The sequence below is a fragment of the Lynx canadensis genome, chromosome C2, assembly GCF_007474595.2.
Source record: "Lynx canadensis isolate LIC74 chromosome C2, mLynCan4.pri.v2, whole genome shotgun sequence".
In the NCBI taxonomy this organism is placed as follows: domain Eukaryota; kingdom Metazoa; phylum Chordata; class Mammalia; order Carnivora; family Felidae; genus Lynx; species Lynx canadensis.
The window spans coordinates 72,677,573-72,697,605 of NC_044311.2; the positions used below are offsets into that span (position 1 = coordinate 72,677,573).

Below are 20,033 nucleotides of genomic sequence, written 5' to 3' on the forward strand. Positions count from 1 at the left end.
ACCGACTGAGCCACCCAGGCGCCCCTCGCTGTACCTTTTCTATTAACATACACAAATCTTCAATTTCACATAAAAATCTGTATTTCTTCCTAATCTCCAAAAAAGCTAGGCAACACTGAGTCCACATTATCATGAAGGCATTCGGCTGAAGAAGAGTCCCAGTTAGAGTGGCAAGCACTACACCTATTCAGTAATTTGAATTACCTGCTTAGCACTGGTAGGTATTTGAGTTTACTGCCTCTGTTGGTTAGCATCTCAGAACTGGAAAGGATAAAACTATCAACTAATCTAATCCTTTTATTTTCCAAACAAATAAACTGAGGCTCCCTGAGGTGAAGCGATTAAAGTCAGCAGAACCTAAATGAGGATACAGATCTCCTACTACAAACTATGCTGTCTGCAATGAGAGTTGTTCTTGGCTGAAATACCCTCTATTACGGCATCATGAACATAAATTAACTTTGCTTATCGAATAAGCAACTATCTGTAGCCTTTTTTGCCCTTTTGAATTTTATTTTACCATTATCTTGTTACGCTTTTTATTATGAAAAGTTTAAATATATATATGTGTGTATATAGAGAGAGCGCGCACATACCCACCCACATACTCATTATCTTGATTTAACATTTATATTTTGCCACATTCACTTCATCTATATTATTTTGCTAAAGCATTTTAAAACAAATCAGACATCATATTTTACCCCAACTACCTGAGCATACATCACTAATGTTTAACATTCAATGTTTTCTAACACAAACACAGTATTACTATCACATCTGTCAAAATTAATAACATCAAAATTCTTGAATATCATCTAATAACTGTTTCATATTTATATTTCTTCAATTGTCCTGAAAATGTCTTTTTACTGTTGGTTTGTTATTATGCTTTTGAAATCTTGTAGTAGCTTTGTCTCTTTGTGTTTACATGGTTTTCCATATATTGAATTATATGGAATATTTCTCTAGTCTCAAAGACTAGATTTAGCTTTTTGTGTTCTTAAAAACAATTTATATTTTTAAATTCTAACACTAGAAACATTTTATACATGTGGCATATTTTACAGATATATTGAATGCAGCATACATTATTTCACTGAATGAAATTTCACTCAGATGCAGCAGAATTCTATTATTCTTAGAAATGACTTTTATACATTTGACTATGCATAGTATATTTCATGAGTCAAAGTTTAATGAACAAATCCCTTTACTGAAATAATACTATATCTATATATACAACTACCATTTTTAGAAATAATTTTCATATGCATGTCTTTATAGACCATATAAAATGCAGCACAGTGTGGTGAAACATCATTCACTGTAGAAAACGTTGTACTTATTCACATATACAACATTCTTAGAAATATCTTCAATAGATGGTAGAATTACCACGGCATTTTATTCCTCACTTCTGCAATGCCTAAATTCCCAATGTGATGGAGGAGAAAGCTTGTAGAGGAAATTTCAACCTATTTGGAATAACGAAATTTTAGAGTCTAAATAACCTTATAAAAGATGATCTTCTATTTTATAACAATTTACTCATTTCTAGTAATGAAAATGTTAGCATCCAGCATATATTAAGATGGCACATCGTTATTTATACTTGAGATTTGTTATGGCAGTGTGCTTCCTAAAATTATTAGTGTTGCTACTGCCCATGTGTCTTAAACATTCCTTTCTAATTTCTCATCCCCATTACTAATATGAATACTGAGGCAGCTGCCTCAGCCTGTGCCAATCTGTTGATCCACCCCTCTCAGTGTTAGCAGGAGCTGCCAAAATGCATGCTTGCAGCTGTCTTTGCTGTGTACTCCTGTAGGCCCAAGGACATAAGAAGTCTGGCAGCCAAATTCATGCAAAGAGCCACATTTCCTGTATCTCAGGGATTCTATCTCTTGAATTTCAGGATGACAATTATACAGTGTTGAATTTTGTGCAAAATGTCCATGCCTCCTCCTAATTCTACATTTCTGCCTTAAAATGATAGTCATGCTTTTCCACCTCATCACCATGGCATTCCATATCATCTAGTTCCCACTTTTATAATTCTACAACTTCTAGATTATAACTCTATTGACTTATTAAAATCTAGAGTTGGAAACAAAACCCAAAGTTTTTCAAGCCTTGTTGCTGACCATGAAATACTCAATTTAATTACAAAATGCTAAGGTAGATGCTATCCCTTTACTGCTTCATTCCCAAGTAGATAACTTCATCCAGATCACACTGTTCAGGCTAAAATATGAAGAGATTTTGGTTTTGCAAAAATAATGTGAAGAAAAAAGAAAGAAAGAAAGAAAGAAAGAAAGAAAGAAAGAAAGAAAAGAAAGAAGAAAGAAAGAAAAGAAAAGAGGAAAAGGAGGAAGGAAAGAAGAAGAAAGAGGAGGAGGAGGAGAAGGAGGGGGAGAAAAGAAGAGAAAGAAAGAGAAGGAAAGAAGATAGGTGTATAAAGGAAAAGATATCCTTCACCTCCATGCCAACCTCATTCCCAAGAGGTTGCCACTGTTGGCTTGTGTCCTACCAGCATTTTTAAAAATAAAGCCATAGGGGTTCCTGGGTGGCTCAGTCAGTTGAGCGTCCAACTTCAGCTCAGGTCATGATCTCACTGTTCGTGAGCTCAAGCCCCGCGTCGGGTTCTGTGCTGACAGCTCAGAGCCTGGAGCCTGTTTCAGATTCTGTGATTCCCTCTCTCTCTGCCCCTCCCCCACACATGCTTTATCTCTCTCTCTCTCTCTCTCTCTGTCAAAAATAAACATTAAAAAAATAAAAAAAATAAATCTATAGATATATTAGTTTTTCCTATAGAAACAGAATCATATTATAAATATTCTTTTGCAGATTCATTTTATCACTTAACAATAGTGGCCATATTTCTGTATCAGTACATTAGATCCTTGGTCTTTTAACAGCAGCTTAAAATTCAATATTATCCATCAATTTTAACTTTTTAAACAATGCTACAATGAACATCTTGTAACACTGTATTTCATCAAGTCTGGGGTATACTTATTTTCGTATTTTAGTATCTCTAAAATTGGGATGCATATTTCAATCAGTGGTGTCTTCAATTTGGTGAATAAGATATAACCTTGCACACCTATGTGTGGGCATTAAGTGTATGGCATATTCTTAGAAGTAAAATTAATGAAAAACATGTATAAGCAATTTTATTTTGATAGATACTATTAAATTATCTTTCAAAAAGATTTTACATACTGGGGTCCCTGGGTGGCTCAGCTGGTTGAGCATCTGACTTCAGCTCAGGTCATGATCTTGCAGTTGATGAGTTTGAGCCCTGTGTCGGGCTCTGTGCTGACAGCTCAGAGCCTGGAGCCTGCTTCAGATTCTGTGTGTCCCTCTCTCTCTGCCCCTTCCCTGCTCATGCTCTGTCTCTTTCTGTCTCAAAAATAAACATTAAAAAAAAAAAGATTTTACATACCAACAGAATATGGCAGTGTTCTTGCATACTCTGTATATTATAAAGTAATATTTTACAACCTAAAGAGAAAAATGTGGTGTCTCATGTTTATTGACAATTTTATAATTATGAGACTGAGCATCACATTTATTCTGCTAAGAATTTATCAGATCCTAAGACAAATAGCGTATGATTTCACTCATATGTGGAATTTAAGAAACAAAACAAACGAACAAATAAAAAAAGACAAACAAAAAGACTCTTAACTACAGAGAACAAACAGATGGTTACCAGAGGGGAGGTGGGTGGGGGGTAGGTGAAACAAGTCAAGAGGATTAAGAGTACACTTATGATGAACACTGAGTAATGTCCAGAATTGAATTACTATATTATATACCTGAAACTAATATAACACTGTACATTGATTATACTGGAATTTTTAAAAATAAAAATAAATAAAATGTATCGTATCCTTTGCCCATTTACTCCATTAGGTTGTCTCTTCTTTTTGCAGTGCTTTCTATTTTATGGACAGTATTCTCTGTGTATGTTTGTATCTGACATGTGTGTATGAACAATATTTTTCTCCCAATCTGTTTTTGGGGTTTTTAAAACTTTACTTTTGGTATATTTTGCCATAAACACCTCAGAAACTGCTATTGTCACCATTAGTATGCTTCATATTCCAACAGGTAAGTTTGTCATCAACTTGCCAGATCTGTGGGCTGCATTCAGCTCAGCTTTTCCTTCCCTAGTTCTTCTCTCCACTTTTAGGACTGTCCGTTTCCCATTAACCTCTCAATTTCATTTGTTCCTTTATCTTGTCCTAATTAGCTTCTTAATGTTGCTTTCCCCAAGATGCAAAGCCTGCCTCTCTACTCTTCTCTTCTTAGACTTGCTTCCTCGGTGATCATATCCATTTTCATGGCTTTAAATACGATTTCTGGGGTGCCTGGGTGACTCAGTTGGTTAAGCATCTGACTTTGGCTCAGGTCATGATCTTGCAGTTCGTGGGTTCAAGCCCCGCATCAGGCTCTATGCTGACAGCTTGGAGCCTGGAGCCTGCTTTGGATTCTGTGTCTCCCTCTCTCTCTGCCCTTCCTCCATTCACACTCTGTCTCTCTCTCAAAAAATAAACATTAAAAAAAGTTTTTTAAATAATAAATACCACAGGTTTCTTTAACGACTTCCATTAGCATTTCTCTGTCACAGATCTTTCTTCTACACTCCAAACGTATATCCAACTGCCTTCCTAACAGTTCCATTGAGATGTCTCCTAGATGAGATGTCTCAAATCTAATACACAGGCCCAAGACAAAATTCTTGATTTCATCCCACACATATTCCAAGCCTCTTTTTCAGTCTTCCCTAGCACAGTAGAACCAAAACCATATACCCAGTTGTACAAAATCAGATCCCACCTGTCAATACCGATTTCTATCCTCTTCCTCACCTCCCACCTCCAATACATCACTAGGACATATCACTTCCACCCGCAGGACTATATTGATTCTACTTCTCTCCATCGCCACCGCCGCCACTCCAATCCATCTCCCCACTTCCACTCTTGTTCCCCTAAAATCCATTCTCCCTCAACAGTTAAGGTAATCTTTTACTTCCAACAACTCATTTTGAAATGTTTCCCACATACAGAAAAGTCAAAATAATTTTACAGTGAGCATCAATATCCCCTTGATCTAGATGTTTCCCAGATCCTACCATTAACTTTTTACTACACTTGTCTATCAATCTATTCATTCACCAGTCTGTGTTGATGCATTTCAAAGTAAATTGCAAGAATAAATATACTCTCCACCTAAATGCTTCACCACACATGTTTACTTTTGTTTATATTCTTTCCTATATAGGTAACATTTATATACAAGGAAATACACAAATCTTGTGTTTTGACATATGCATACATCCAGTTAACCTAAACTCTTAAGATGTAGAACTTACCACTACTCTAAAAGTTCCCACTTGCCTCTTTCCAGTCAATCCTGGCTTTCACCTCCCCCCAACCCCCAGAGGCAACTACTATTCAAATGTTTTCTCTATCATAAATTAGTTTCTTCTCTTTTAAAACTTCAAATAAATGGAAAAGTACTATGTTGTGCCATTTTGCAATGTGTTGCCTTTCAGCTCCAAATTTACCCATTTTGTCTGCTCTGTGAAGACAGATATGGGCTCTTCAAATATTTCTCCTTTGACCATTGGTACAAAATCAAGCTTTATCAACAGAGGGCACATAAGAGACCCTACAGGAGGGAAAATGTGTTTTTTCTTCCTGGTTCCAGTGTTCTCACATGGCAGGCTCCTGAGGCACGCACAGCTTCTCCAGCATCTGGTTCCTGCCTGGCACAAGCAGTATCTGTAGCATCAGGCTCCTGCAGTGCCGGTGGCTTCTCCAGCTCCCAGCTCCTGCAGTGCATAGCAGCTTCCCCTAGCACCTACCCCCACCCCAGCTTGGGCAGTTTTTCAGCAGAGTGCCTCTAATGAGACATCTCCCCATTCACTCCCCAGCAAGTTCAACCAGCAGCACAAGGAGTTTTGCCATTCAGTGAGCCCTGACAGGGTCTTCTTCCTAGGACACTCTATCTCAGAATTAAGAATGATGACTGCTCCTTATATCTGGTATTTCTGCATTTCTTTAGCTTATTTATTTATTTATTATTTTTTTTAACGTTTATTTATTTTTGAGAAGAGAGAGACAGAGCATGAATGGGGGAGGGTCAGAGAGAGGGAGACACAGAATTTGAAACAGGCTTCAGGCTCTGAGCTGTCAGCACAGACCCCGACACGGGGCTCAAACTCACGAGCCGCGAGATCATGACCTGAGCCAAAGTCAGCTGCTCAACCGACTAAGCCACCCAGGTGGCCCTAACTTATTTATTTTGAGAGAGAGAACATGTGCTCCAGCAGGGGAGGGACAGAGAGAGACGGAGAGAGAGGGAGAGAGAGGGAGAGAGGGGGAGAGAGGGGGAGAGAGGGGGAGAGAGGGGGAGAGAGAGAGAGAGAGAGAGAGAGAGAGAGAGAATTCCAAGCAGGCTCCTCACTGTCAGCACAGAGCCCAACGCAGGGCTCGGCTTCACAAATCACGAGATCATGACCTGAGTGGAAGTCAAGAGTTGGACACTTAACCAACTGAGCCACCCAGGCACCCCTCCTGTTATTTCCTCTTAAAGCAAATTTTTCACATTTAGTAATTTTACTTGACAACTCACCACAATTGGTAGTTAATGTTTTTATTTGCTTGTTTGCTTATTTTTTTATCTTTGCCATTAGACTATAATATGCACGACAGTAGGGACCATATGCACTGTGTTCACCCTATATTTGGAAACTAGAACAATACCTGTACAAGTAGTGCTCAATAAAAATTTGCCAAAAGAATAAACATGAATTAAAAGAGGCATTTTAAATTTTTATGTAATTAAATCTGTTGCTCTTCTTCAATAACTTTTGTTTTGTACCACACTTAGAGAAAGCCCTTTCCAGAACACTATAAAAATGACCTCCAATAGTTTTTCTAGTACTTTTATAATATGTGTTAAAATTTTAATGCACATAAAATTGATGTTCGTGGTGAGAGGAAGTAGACTCATAGCTCTTTTTCAAAACAAATAGTAATTTTCCCAGCACCATTTGTTAAATAGTCTATCTTGCTTTTTGGTTTGAAACGCATCCTTTTTATATACTCAATTCTTATATATACAAAGGTATGTTTCTGGGTGTGTGGCATTTCATTGATGTATTTACCTATCTCTGTAAAAGTACCACACTGTTTTGGGTAACACAGCTTCTTAATATGCTAGAGTCAAACACACCATCCAACACCACCATCACAACTATTTTTGTCTATTCTGAAACACTTCTTTGAAATCAAATTGTTAAGTTCCTCATCCCCCGCCAAAAAAAGAGAAAGACCCTAGGAATTTCACTGAAATTTCTTTGAATATACATAATAATTTCAGAAAAACTGAAACTTTTATTTTATTGTCTTCCTACCCAGGAAAATGGTGAATGTCTCCATTTTCTCATATTTTCCTTTATGCAATTCATTCTTAATATAGTTGTATATGATTCAGATTCAGAGTATTTACACACACTCAGAAGAAACTTCCAAGAACGCCAGTGGCTATAACATGTACTTCACCATGCAATGTTTTTATGCTTCTGCTGCTGAAGTAGTCACTCCCTCCAGAGGAATAGTCAATATTATGAAATAGATAATGACTTGGATAAGGACCTAACAGTCTTATGGGAAGAATGTCAGAGGAGTCTTATAACTGTCCTATTCCTCAACCTCCCTACTTGTGTAAAACACATTTGTAGTGGTGAATATATTGACCATTATCTATAACATCTTGCAAACCTGTACATTTCATAAGGCTGTCTCAGATATTTGACTGCTCTGATGCACCCTGTTAATGAAGAAGATGGATATAAGTCTTTACAAAGGAACATTCACCTCACAGCCCAGTCTTATGCAGTATTTTTGAAATCACTGTTCTTTTTTTTCAATCTTTTTATCATTGTTTCTGAAACACAATAATTACTTAATGCTTGCTGAATTAATGAATGGATTATCCCCAAGGATTTATTTCTCCTGGTAACAGGAGGCCATAACTATACTTAAAACACTTTCTACTACAGAGAAACAGTAGAAGAAAAACCTCTCTACTTACAGACTAATATCCTTTTCTAAGAAATACATGTCCACAAAAGTTATTTTGCCCATGGTAACCACTGCTTTGTAAAAAAGTATTACAAAATCGAGTCAGGTACAGTAGGGTATGTGTGTGTGCACACACACGTGTTCATACACACACAAATGTACATGTGTAAAATCAATTGCTGTAGATGGGTAACTTAAACAGTTAACAATTGTCTGTGACTATTTCTTAGCTGCAAGGACAAAGGGAAAAAGAAGGTCCTTTATATCAAATATTCTCACCTATCCAAAAACCACTTACAACCAAAGAATTGGCTAAACCAATACTATACAAACCTTTGACATTCATGGGTTCATACTTTTGCTAGTGGAAATACATATTTTACAGATTTTATTCATTTACTCTAATCCAGTAGATGGTGCTACATGTCTGTATATGTAAAGTACCACAAATGCCCTTTTTTTTCTTTTTTATCTTTTCTCTCTTTTTTAGCCAGAACTCTCACCAAGGTTTACTATTATAATAAAGCTTATTATTCCTGACACCTGAGACAAATCTCTGGGTGTAGCATTAAAGATGTACTTAAGTAGAAAACCCCCCAGAAATAATTGTGGACCAAATACCAACCGAATAATCTATTAACAGTTTTTTTTTTCTTCAGCTCATTTTCACTCTAAAATGACAAAATCTTTAGTGTCACACAGAATTCTATGTCAGTCCATTAAAAACATCCAGATGCAAAGTCAGAATCCTTCTTATTCTTCTCAATATTACTACTTGCTATTATTATGAAGCAGCCATAACAATGATAATAGGTAACAATGAAAGTTTAAATTTAGGATTGTAATGGGTAGATCAATATGTAAATTTACCATGGAAGAAGATAACATACGGCAAAAAACATAGGTATATAAATTTTTATAAAGATAAAATTTATTGTTAAATCAGCAATTAAGCTTGACCATACAAATTGTTTCTCTGTGAATCATCAAAACCTGAAAGCTTTATAAAAGTAGAGACTCTAGGTATCAGCACAAATAATCTGTATCACCCAGCAACCTGCAAATGGTTAATTTATGTTAATTACATATTATAAACACAACTAAACTGACATATAATCTGAATCAGAAGTTATATATTTTTTGTCTCCTTTTACTGTGCAGATTGTAATGCTATTAGCTAACAAATTCAAAATGCTTTGAAATCATTTTATTGTAAATCAAGGGTAAGGGGACATCAACTACTAATATAAAAATTAGAACATTTTCAGTACTGTATTAATGTATTGTATTAAATTTTGATTCAGTTAATGGTGATATGATTTCATAATGTCCTTTTGCATTATTTAAATTTTTTTACTCTTTTCATTGTATCCAAAGAAAAAGGAGAGCTATAGTCACTAATTTTAGATGAGTTCTATACATAATAAAGGTATTAATAATCTGCTGACCAAAGGCTTAATAAAATGGTTTTATTCAGTGAATTAGATCACTTTAAGGACTAGATTTTAATACAAATATAAGGGAGTCAGTAGGAACCTTTTAGTTGACTATTTTGTCATTTATGTTTTCCTTTATTCATATTTTCATTAATGCTTTGACCAGTCCTTGAACAAACTCAAGGAGGCAAAACTGAATCAGTTATTCCTAAGTAGACTACACAACATGAAAAAGCCACGGTCTTAATCCAGGAATGACATCTTGATGAAAAAGCTAAAAAAAAAAAAAAATACAATTCATATAGTTGGTTATAATATAGATAAGATAAGATAAATCAACTTATATGTCTATTGAGAGCAAGTTCAGGGTTGGGTGCCACTAAATCTCCTTTGTAACTAGCTTACCTGGAAGCAGTAACATTGACCCAATGACTAGATGAACCACAGCGACACAACTTCTTAAAGGAAGTGGCTTGTTTTTGTCTTTCTGAGATACGATAATGGACATAAAAGCAGTTCTTCATTCATAAAAGAAACATCACATTTGTTAAAACATTGACCAAGCCCAGGGTGCCTGGGTGGCTTAATCACCTGAGTGTCTGACTCTTCATTTCAGCTCAGGTCATGATCTCATGGCTCATGCGTTCAAGCCCTGTATCAGGCTCCATGCTGACAGTGTAGAGACTGCTTGGGATTCTCTCCTCCCTCTCTCTCTTTGCCTCTTTTTTTTAAATAAACTTAAAAATTTTTAATTAAAAAAAAAATTGACCTAGCCCTTAAGTTACAAAATTGAAAATGAGGTTATTCTTTCCCTCAAAGAGTTTAACCATTAAGCAGAGAAGCTGCCTCCTAATCGGTAACTGCCTTCATAATCGACCTCTCTGATACCATTTCCACACCTCAGCAAAAAAGATCTTTCTAAACCTCAAATCTCAGTATATTATCCTTCCCAATCAAAAACCTCTCTTTGGCTCTCAGTGGCCTCCTTAACATGGCTTATAAGGTCCACTCTTCCCATATTTGCCCAGCTAATGTCAACCTTCCCTGATGTAAATGTGCTTCCCCAGCATCATATTTTCACTGTCATGACACTTACACTTTCTACTTCTCCACCTCCCCTATTACACTATAAGCAACGTAAGTCAGAGAGTGTGTAGCTCATTTAACCCTGGCTTCCAAGCATTAAGCACACAGTAGACATTCATTCATTGATTCATTGTATAGTCATTGAGCACCTAATGTGTGACACGCTCCCTGTAGTAAGTGATAGGGACATGTATCAGTGAATGGAACAGACTAGGATGCTGCCTTCCAGAACTTTCATTAAATTAACTAAAGCAGACAGAGTGCACACAGTTTGGAAAAGCTATCAGGAATCATCAGGAAAGCATGTCTGTCTCCAGGTAGGAGGGCATCAGGGACAGATGAGTCACCTATTGAATAGGGTCTTACCTGAAACTTCAAAGATGAGATACAAAGGTTTCTGGTGAAAAGTTGAGGGAGAAAGTTGTGAAAAATCTTGAACCTGGGAGATAAAGGCAAGTGAGAAATTACAAGTAGTTCAACACTGCTGAATGGGGAATGGGGTGACTTTTGTGGCATAGCATTTGCCTAGGAGGGCAATATGAGATGAGGCTGGGAAAGTTGAAAGGTACCAGGTCACAAAAATATTTTCTTGTAGATAATAGGGATACATCAAATAATTGTGATTGGGAGACACAAATGGAAAAGAGATCAGTAATGATGATCTGAAATAAAAGAGGCAGATGGTAAGACTTTGTGACTTTTTGGAGGTAGGACTAACCAAGAGAGTGGTCTTCTCATCCTGTTGGAAATATCAGGGACCAGTGGGCTTTGGATGAGAAAAGCTAGTTCCAAAATCTGCCAGCAATACTGTCCCACAAATAGCAAAGTTTTCAAAACCTCCTTAAAATTATACTGTCAAACTGTAAATGTGTTTTCACCTAGCTTTCTAAACCTTATATATTCTCCCATGTGTTTGACAATCCCCCTCTTTAAGTCATTAGAGCATGTAGTAACACCCATAGGTTCCTGCAGGTTTGTGTATATCATCAGTGTTCTTATTATCCAGGGCCCGTGGTAGACATGGAAAGGCAGAGAGGAAGTATATAATCTGTTTCTTATGCTGTCCTAGCAATTAGTAAAACAAATACTGGTAATGGACTGGTAACGGGCTCCTTTGCATTTAGCATTGCTTTTCAAAATAAAACAAAGATTCTTTCATTTCCCTCTTTTTTTGTAAACTTTTTTTATACCTTTATAATGAGCATTAATTATTTTATGATCAGAAGAAAAACACTTTTTAACAATATCCCCCCCCCCACCAAAATCCTTGGGAAGTAATGAGGAGTGGTGAAAACAGTAAACAAAAACATACCCACCATATAACTACTATGTCAAAAAATGTAGGGTAAAGATACAAGGAAACGTGTGTTTGTCATGATGCCGTACACACCATCCATGTGAAACCAGTATAAAAACAAGGCTGGTATGGGGCCGCAGCCTGCACCTTCCATACTGCTATATGGAAAAAGCACCACTCCACAGGGCTAAGAAACTTGGCTTTTTCATAAAGCATTAAAAGACACTGCAGAGAGGTGGCCTGCTTTTATTCAATGAGCTATAGCTGTCCACATAATATGTAAGTTTACTCAAAGTACTTTTTATCAGCTGTCAATGTGTTTCTTAGCCTGCATTTGGCTATCTTTCACATAGCAAAGGAGAAAGCAGGGATTATTACATGCTTTTTTCCCTGGGAGAACTAATTGTTGCCTATTACTTAAGTGAATTGTGTTTGGAAGTAATTGCTTTTCTTCTGCTATGTTCTATAATATTCACATACAATCTACTCAGTTTGGTCAAAAGTTGATGATGTCTGCATATACATGCACCTAGACAGTTGGAAGTGGTTGAAACTGCCTGGCAGATGTTGTCGGTGTTGAGACATCTGTGAAGGTATACTGAATCTTTCCTCTTGCAATCTGTTCAGAGTGTCTGCCTATACTCTACTGTAGACTTAGAATTTTATGCTCTCCATTGTTTTTCTTCTCTGCACACTGAATGCTGATTTCTTGTTATTCCCATGTCATTACCATACTCCAAACTCCTTTGTGAATGAGTTTCTTAAGTTTCAGTGAGGATTTCTGAAAATACAAACTATTCTACCCTCTTTCTTTTAACTCTACCTCTCACTGAGGTTCACATAGAGGTGGTTAGTAATGGTAGGAGAAAAAGAGACAGAGAGATGCACACATTAACCAACAGTTTTCTTTTATGAACAAGAAAATTGGCCGTTTTCCTATTAGCATATGAGGAACCTAAGACTGTCTCTTGTTGTCAAGGCAACAGCTGTTCCTTGGGTAGCTGCAATAGAAAAGAAGCCAGAGCAATCTTTATAGGATCAAGTCTTTTTTATCATCAAATCATAGAAAGGAACCTTGAGAGTCTACCCAGGCTATTCTCCTGCCTTTAGTTAATACCTACTAAAATAATTTAAAGCCAATACAAAAAAAAAAGTCCTATTTTAAATAATTCTGAAGAGATTACATAGCTTATGTTGGTAATCATTTGCAATGTTTTATGGTTCATATTACTAATATTTTTTCAATCATTCCAACTTAAATCTTTCATGCTGCAGTTTGAAATCCACTTCCTATAGTTCTATTCTCAGTAGAAGTAAACAACTGTACACTTTTCCTTCTAAGAGAGTCTTGTCTATACTTGAAACAATAACAAAATTGTCTAACTTAAATTCCCCAGAATGAATAATGCTAGGTCCTTTTCTCTTTCCAGACATATGTATTGTAGGTCTCTGATGACATCCTATATTCTGCAAGATGCTAATTAGGGAACCCAATCCACCTTGTTACTTATAGAAAGCTGACCAGTGGTGTCCAAAAACAGAAGAATACCACTCCATTCTCAGTTTATCTACTCAAGTCTCCTAGGTCAACATAATCTATAGAATTCTATTCATCATAAGTTTTCGTTTGCTTGTTTGGGTTCTTTGTTGTTGTTGTTTTGCATAGACTGGCTAATGCAACTTTTGCTGCCTGGTTTGAGCATAATCACTCATTCCCCACTTGGCACTTGGGCAAATGATTTTTCTTTCCAAGTAGCCATCTATCACTTTTCCTTGTAGAATCAGGTCTTCTTGGTTCTTCAAGATGAAGTTCGCTCACTCCCTCCCTCACACTGGCAGGTTTAATGAGCATACTTTCTGCCTTCACTGTCCATGTCACTAATATATGCTGAGCAGTCACAGGAAGGCATCCTGAAAATATGTCTTAAAAGGGATCTATGTTGATCAGCCATGCACAAAAGATGTATCACCTAGAACCAGATATTTCCTTTCTCTCACTGGATTTCCTGTGTCATTTTGACCTATTACCTTAGTGTCTCAGCCATGGATGACATACTTTCTGGTCCTGATTTTTCTTGTCTTTAAAATGGAAGGCATCTGGCTGGTTCAGTTGGTTAAGTGTCAGACTCTTAATTTTGGCTAAGGTCATGATCTCACGGTTTGTGAGATGGAGCCCTGCATTAGGCTCTGCACTAACAGCACACAGCCTGCTTGGGATTCTCTCTCTCTGTCCCTCCTCCCTCATGTATGAGTGCTTGCACTCTCTCTCTCAAAATAAACAAACATTAAAGACATATATACATACATAAAAATAAATAAAATGGAGAGACTGCAAACATAGACTAGTAGTTCACATTTATGGATTCCATTCTCTATGCTAGGCACTATACCAAGCACTTTATTTATATAAACTCGTCTTAGTCTCACAGCATTCCAGTGAAGTATATATTTATTGTCATTCCCATTTTACAGAAAAGGGAAATAAAGCTTAGCATGGTCAAGATATCACAAGATCTTGACTACCAGTGGCTACTGGGTGATAAACCAGAATTTGAGATAAGGTGGCCTGACCTCCCATACTTTTAATCACTTTGCCATGGGGGCAGGAAAGTGGATACTCCACTTACATCCTGCTATAACAACTATACATCGGTAGAATCTTTCTGGAAAGTAATTTGGTAATATGCATCAGAATCCTTTAAAAATGCATATCCTTTGCTCCAATATTTATTTTTTTTCATTTACCAAACACTTATGTGGTACTTACTATGTATCAGGCACTGCTCTAAGCATTTTTCATATATTAAAAATGAAACTTTATGACAACACTATAAAGTACTAATATCTCTTAAATTTTACAGAAAAGCAAATGGGGCACTTAGAAATTGAGCCATTTTCCCAAAGTTTCACAGTTCATAAGATGTAAGGCTGGGTTGTAGCTGCAGAACCATATATTGATATATGGATAAGAGAAGACAGTAAATAAAATTATATTATGTTAAATCTATTTTTATTTTAAAAAATAAAAAAATCAATATTTTAAAAATATTTTACTTAAAAAATATTTTTTATTTAAAAAATATTTTATTTGTATATGGGCACAAAAAACAGACTAGAAGAATATGAACAGACATAAATGGTGGTCTCTGAGTTATGAATGGATGATTTTTTTTCTTAAATATACTTGTATTTTTCTTTCTTATTTTTACAATGAAAATATGTTTCTTTTCTAAATAGCAATTCTTAATTTAAAAGCAACCTAAAGAAAATCTAATAGAATATCTCTGGAGTCTTTTTGACAGCAGGATGGAGCTTACATTATTTAAGTTTACATGAACAACGAGGCTTGGCTGTTCATGTAAGCTTTTTAATTTTAACTGGAAATCTAGTCTCCCTAGTCCACCCTTTTTTTTTTCATTTTTTTTATTTAAAATTTAAATCCAAGTTAGTTAACATACAGTGTAATAATTTTAGGAACAGAATTGAGTAATTCATCACTTACATCTAACACCCAGTGCTCATCCCAACAAGTGCCCTCCTTAATGCCCCTCACCCCTTTAGCCCTTCCCCCCACCCAACACCCCACCAGCAACCCTGTTTGTTCTTTGTATTTAAAAGTCTCTTATGGTTTGCCTCCCTGTTTTTATTTTTGCTTCCCTTCCTTGATGTTCGTCTATTTTGTATCTCAAATCCCACATGAGTGAAATCATATATTTGTCTTTCTCTGACTGATTTCGCTTAGCTTAATACACTCTAGTTCCATCCATGTTGTTGCAAATGGCAAGATTTCATTCTTTTTGATTGCTGAATAATATTCCATTATATATATACACTGCATCTTCTTTATCCATTCATCAGTCAATGGACATTTGGGCTCTTTCCATACTTTGGCTACTGTTGATACAACTGCTATAAACATTGGAGTGCATATGTCCCTTTGAATCAGCATTTTTGTATCCTTTGGATAAATACCTACTAGTGCAATTGCTGGGTCATAGGGTAGTTCTATTTTTAGTTTTTTGAGGAAACTCCATCCTGTTTTCCAGAGTGACTATACCAGTTTGGATTCCCACCAGCAGTGCAAAAGGGTTCCTCTTTTTCTGCATCCTTGCCAACATCTGTTGTTGTCTGAGATGTTAATTTTAGCCATTCTGACAGGGGTAAGGTGGTATCTCATTGTGGTTTTGATTTGTATTTCCCTGATGATGAGTGATGTTGAGCATCTTCTCATGTGTCTGTTAGCTATCTGGATGTCTTCTTTGGAAAAGTGTCTATTCATGTCTTTTGCCCATTTCTTCACTGGATTATTTGTTCTTTGGGTGTTGAGTTTGAGAAGTTCTTTATAGATTTTGGATACTAACCCTTTATCTGCTATGTCATTTGAAAATATCTTCTCCCATTCCATTGGGTACCTTTTAGTTTTGCTGATTGTTTCCTTCACTGTGCAGAAGCTTTTTATCTTAATGAGGTCCCAATAGTTCACTTCTGCTTTTTTTTCCCCTTGCCTCTGGAGACATGTCAAGTAAGAAGCTGCTGCAGCCGAGGTCAAAGAGGTTGTCACCTGTTTTCTCCTCTAGGATTTTGATGACTTCCTATCTTACACTTAGGTCTTTCATCCATTTTGAGTTTATTTTTGTGTATGATGTAAGAAAGTAGTCCAGGTTCATTCTTCTGCACATTGCTATCCAGTTTTCCCAATAGCATCTGCTGAAAAGACTGTCTTTTTTCCATTGGATAGTCTTTCCTGCTTTGTCAAAGATTAGTTGGCCATATGTTTGTGGGTCCATTTCTGGGTTCTCTATTCTGTTGCAATGATCTGAGTATCTGTTTTTGTGCCAGTACCATACTGTCTTGATGATAACAACTTGTATTACAGCTTGAAGTCCAGGATGTGATGCCTCCAGCTTTGGTTTTCTTTTTCAGGATTGCTTTGGCTATTCAGGGTCTTTTCTGGTTCCATACAAATTTGAGGATTGTTTGTTCTAGCTCTGTGAAGAATGCAATGTTATTTTGATAGGGATTGCCGCATCCTTTATTGATATCAAGCTAGCAAGGAAGATTACTTGATTTACTTTAATGAAGATTTTATGTGATTTAGTAACAACTTCTAATTTATTAATTTGGGAAAGCCCACTTAACATGACAAGCCATTTAATTCCTCTTGTTACATCCCTGGGCTATGCTGAAGGGGGTTGTGATTCTAGGATACAGTAATCGTTAAGAGCCAGGTTCCAGGGATCAGGCTTCTATAGGTTCCATCCCTACATCCACCCTTTTTTTTAGCTGTGTGAACTTGAACTCTCCAGGCTTTATTTTCCTCATCAGTAAAATGGGGATACTACAACACTAAGAATATAGGGCTTTTGAATTTATTGAGATAATATGTGTTAAACACCACTGTATCATCTATATAGTTGCTACACAGTAAATGGACGCTGTTTTTATTATTATCACTTATTATTTTTTTAATGTTCATTTAAAAAGTACATCTGATGCCTGGTGGCTCAGTCAGTTAAGTGTCCAACTCTTGAGTTTGGCTCAGGTCATGATCTTATAGTTCATGAGTTCGAGTCCTGCATCGGGCTCTGCACTGGCAGTGTGGAGCCTGCTTGGGATTCTCTCTCTCACTCTCTCTCTCTGCCCCTCCTCTGCTTGTTCCTTCTCTCTCTCTCTCAAAATAAACAAACATTAAAAATTTTTTTTTAATTTTTTTAAGTACATTTGAGAGGCCCCAGGGTGGCTCAGTCATTTGAGCATCCGAGTCTTGATTTCAGTTCACGTCACGATCCCAGGGGCATGGAATGGAGGCCCCCCTGAGGCTCTGCACTGAGCGTGGAGCCTGCTTAAGATTCTCTCTCCCCCCCCCTCTCTCTCTCTCCCTCTGTCCCTATCCCCCACCTGTACTCTCTAAAATTAAAAAAAAAAAACCCTTTAATTTGAAAAAAAGGTACATTTGAAGTTCTCTAGTAAAAGTTACCATGCATTTTTTCTTTAATGTTTATTTATTTTTGAGAGAGAGAGAGAGCTCACAAGCAGGGCAGGGTCAGAGAGAAGGGGATAAAGAATCCAAAGTGGGATCTGCACTGACAGCACCGAGCCCAATGTGGGGTTCAAACTCACAAACTGCAAGATCATGTCCTGAGCCGAAGTTAGACACTCAACTGACTGAGCCACCCAGGTGCCCCACCATGAACTTTCTAAGTGGTATTCCCACCTGAAGAATTTAAATTTTTCTTTAGTACGTAGATTTAAAAAAGCAAGGCATCATATGTAATCAGAAATATTTAAACTTATCAAACTGTCAACATTTTAAATGACCTTCATGTTTTCTAAAGCCAGTTTTAATAACCAATGTGATTACTATTCCTGTATTGGTTAATAATGGACCATTTTCATGAACTATTCAGAATCCATAGTCAGCCTACACTGATTGTTTTGACTATGCCACAGACTGTTTGCTTTTGCATATGGATACAGTCTTGAATCAAAATGTGGGCCTTCATACACCCTAATCCTTATCTGACACCCATGCTGTATTGTTTAACTACTGCCAGTTTCCATGGGAAAAAAATATCAGGTTAAATTTCCTGTGTCTTATGGAGAAGAAAAAGATCAGTGAAATAGCTTTATCCTTTAGCACACTAGGGCCATTTTCAAGAGAGACTCCTTCTGTGTTTCCATGTAGGGAGTAATGAATGCGCACGCATGCGCACGCACACACACACACACACACACACACACACACACAAAACCTCTTTTTAATAAATTAAATTAAGGGAGTGGCATTTCCATCCTTCTAACACTATTTTATCTGAATTCAAAAGAAACAGCTTTGGGAAAATTCTTGCTGTCTTTTGCCAATAGAGTTGTTACACCAAAATCTGAACTGCCTTTTCAACTGGATTTGGTCACATGAGTCAAAGCAGAGCTTGTGTTGTCATATGTCTCCCTGCTCTCCCCACTCCCCACATTAGATGAGCCTCACTGCTCTTCACCATAATCCTCCCAGCCCCACTCTCCATGTTGGTTGAGCCTCACTGCTCCAACAAGTAATGCACTTCTGACACAATGGGGGATGGCAGGGGAAGTGTGAGGAAAATCAGATAATATAGACACAAGCTTGACAGACTTGATTCTCTTCGAGTGCCACATTATGAATTGGCCATGTGAAACATGAAGGTATTATCCTGTCTTATCTGGTGGTTGAAAGGGGTGCAGCCTCCCTAATGGCATGGTTTTCGGCTTGTTGCCAAAGGATTCTCACTTTAGCTGCTTCGCATATTCACCCAGAATGCTGTCTCTTCACCTCTGTTAGCTGTTTTGACTCAAACGTGCTCCAAGATGAGAGAAGAAAACCTTTCAGGACCAGGTATTGTCTCTGCCAAGTGGGTCATATGAAGAGCAGGCCAATTCTGAACCCAAGTTAGAAATGCCTGCAACTATAGAGTGAGTTTAGGGACTCTAGGTTACCCTAAAGAGAACCTAGATTTCATAGTTTTTCTCACTCCCATCTATCTCCACAGGCCTGGCTTTAGTCTTCTCACAGGAAACTTGTCATTCTGGGATCACTATCTTCCTATTTCAGAGAGGAGAGTGTAGACACACAGGCACGCACACACACACACACACACACACACACACACACACGTTTCAGAGTCTGCTTCCAGCATGCTCCACAAGTGAATCTAATGCCTAATCTAGAGTTTGAGAATAGTTGCCCATAGCATTCCTATAGTTCCATCTAGAGACAAACTCAAGGGTAAGCTTTTTAAATTTATGAGTCACTCTGATAGAGCAAAAACAAAGTTCCCCTTATTGCTGACAATAATTGGAATAAATATATAAAACTTTTGAAAAGACACCCAAAATGGGTACCTAGCTTTTATTAAATGTTATAAGTAAATGTCTCAGTTTGCCAGACCAGTAGCACAGCCTTTTTACATCACAATTAATTCTACAAAAACCAGCACACAGACCATCGTCTAGCTGTTGTTGGTGTAACTCTAAAGAAAATTACTTACTTAAGGTATCTGAGGTTCAGATTCATTATGGGTAAAATGTATTCTCTGCTTAGCTCGCAAAAATTTTCTAAGGATTAAAGATAAA

The 20,033-nt window shown here is 37.0% G+C and overlaps 1 protein-coding gene across 1 annotated transcript in view; it reads right to left on the reverse strand.

Annotated features, from left to right (window-relative positions):
* CCDC39 (coiled-coil domain containing 39) overlaps positions 1–20,033 on the reverse strand; it is a 72,533-nt gene that overhangs the window by 48,308 nt on the left and 4,192 nt on the right. Inside the window, exon 2 of the mRNA XM_030329055.1 lies at positions 10,997–11,069. The gene's annotated coding sequence lies outside the window, so the exon portion shown is untranslated. The remainder of the gene's footprint in view (positions 1–10,996; positions 11,070–20,033) is intronic.